A 2,183-nucleotide genomic window follows, 5' to 3' on the forward strand; every position below is an offset into this window, starting at 1 on the left:
CCACCACGGCCAGGGGCTGATTTTTATGAATTTAATTCTGAATTATGCAATGTAATCTCTGCCAGATGTATAGCCAGTAGCCCTCAAGGTGCGTGTTGGCCTAATATCCGGGATGCACCTGAAGGAAAAAATCAAATCGCTGACCCTAGTAGCCCCTGAGACTCAGGTCGATTCATAAAATCATCCTGAGGATCAATTCCCAGCTTGGCAGCATACTTAGGAATAGAAACACGACGCGCAAAGTCCTAGAGACTCAGGTTGGGTGCGGCCGACCAACCTGAGGATAATAATCTCCTCGAAAACTATATTGTGCTTAAATTTTCTGCATTGGATTGTCAATGCAGTAGCCCCCGAGACACTGCTCGGGTGGCAACACCAGATCAGGAGATCGATGTGCCCTTTTAATATTTGTAAATAATAAGCCCGAAGCCTAGTAGCTCCCGAGCCTTAATACGGGCACGGGAGGCCGAATTAAGGATCGATATCCATAGTAAAATCACAAATTATGTGTAATGACTCTATGTATCCAGGTACTTTACATCATTAATGCTCGGATCCGCATTGTACAAAACTCTGTTGACCGACCATCGGCTTCAACCTCCTCGGCCAGCAGCCGAGGAGTGTTTGTCCTACTTTATAAAGCCTTTATGAGGGCAAAGATTTACGAAAAACAAGGCGATCCGGCCATACGGTTTTATAAACAAAGGTACGCAGAGAGACATGTTATATTATTGTTTAACATAAGAAACATCGTCCACAGAAAATAGTCCCGCTATCGGTTCCTTTCTTTGGGTTGTCATGCTAAGCATGATCATGAAACCTCACCTCCGATGAATGTGGGAGGAAAATACTGAGGATTTAGTTCGGGGAAAGCTTCCAAACTCTCTGGTCTAGATGAACCCAAATTTTCACTTCCGTTGCGACCGTTTATAATCTGAAAGTGGCCCATCGTCAGCTTCTACCCCTTTGTAGATGCTACGCAAGGTGTTTCCGAAATAAAAAAACAACCCTTAGCCGACGTCTCGGTGCCCGAAGGCGGTTGTGTTGGCGGAAACGAGGCAATCAGATATGCGGGCTTTATAACTTTCACTTAGTCATAGGAGCTTAAAGTTGGGAGGCCAGCAAGTAGCCCCCCTCTTAGTGTTCGGCGACAGCCGAGGTCAAGTCGTAAACACTTCGGCCAATGTTATGAATGGCCCGTCATTTAACATAGTCATCGGACTACTGACCAGTTTACGCTTATTGTGGCAGTCAGTTTTCGGCTTTCTCTACTGCGGTGCTTAACCATGCGAGCTGGAAGCACAATCGCAGTGGTTCTCCCTTTGCACACCTAACCGAACAAAGTGGAACATAGGAGGCAAGCACAGGAGCCGGGCAACCCAACTATTGACCGAAGACACAATTTGAAACTGATGCATATATAGCAATATCTGAGAATTTTTGCCGAATCTCTAAAGGTGTCCGACATTGCACTGCGAGACTTATGCGGAAAACACACAAATAGTTTAAAAGTGCCATAAACTTGGAAAACCAAGAAACGTCAGTAAAAACTTGACGTACGAACAAGATCAAGTGTTCGGTGTCAATCCGAAAATTGGTCTTAGAAAAAAAATTGTGCTTCTGTCGTGCTTTAACTGAAGGAAATATGCCATAGAGGCAATAATAAAGTTATTATTTATTTCCTTATATCATGATAAATGTTTATTATTCATGCTAGAATTGTATTAACCGGAAACATAATACATATGTGAATACATAGACAAACAGAGTGTCACTAGTATGCCTCTACTTGACTAGCTCGTGAATCAAAGATGGTTAAGTTTCCTAACCACAGACATGAGTTGTCATTTGATTAACGGGATCACATCATTAGAACAATGATGTGATTGACTTGACCCATTCCGTTAGCTTAGCACTCGATCGTTTAGTATGTTGCTATTGCTTTCTTCATGACTTATACATGTTCCTATGACTATGAGATTATGCAACTCCCGTTTACCGGAGGAACACTTTGTGTGCTACCAAACGTCACAACATAACTAGGTGATTAGAAAGGTGCCCTACAGGTGTCTCCAAAGGTACTTGTTGGGTTGGCGTATTTTGATATTAGGATTTGTCACTCTGATTGTCGGAGAGGTATCTCTGGGCCCACTCGGTAATGTACATCACTTAAAGCCTTGCAA

Source organism: Triticum dicoccoides, chromosome 5B (genome assembly GCF_002162155.2).
Source record: "Triticum dicoccoides isolate Atlit2015 ecotype Zavitan chromosome 5B, WEW_v2.0, whole genome shotgun sequence".
Lineage (NCBI taxonomy): Eukaryota > Viridiplantae > Streptophyta > Magnoliopsida > Poales > Poaceae > Triticum > Triticum dicoccoides.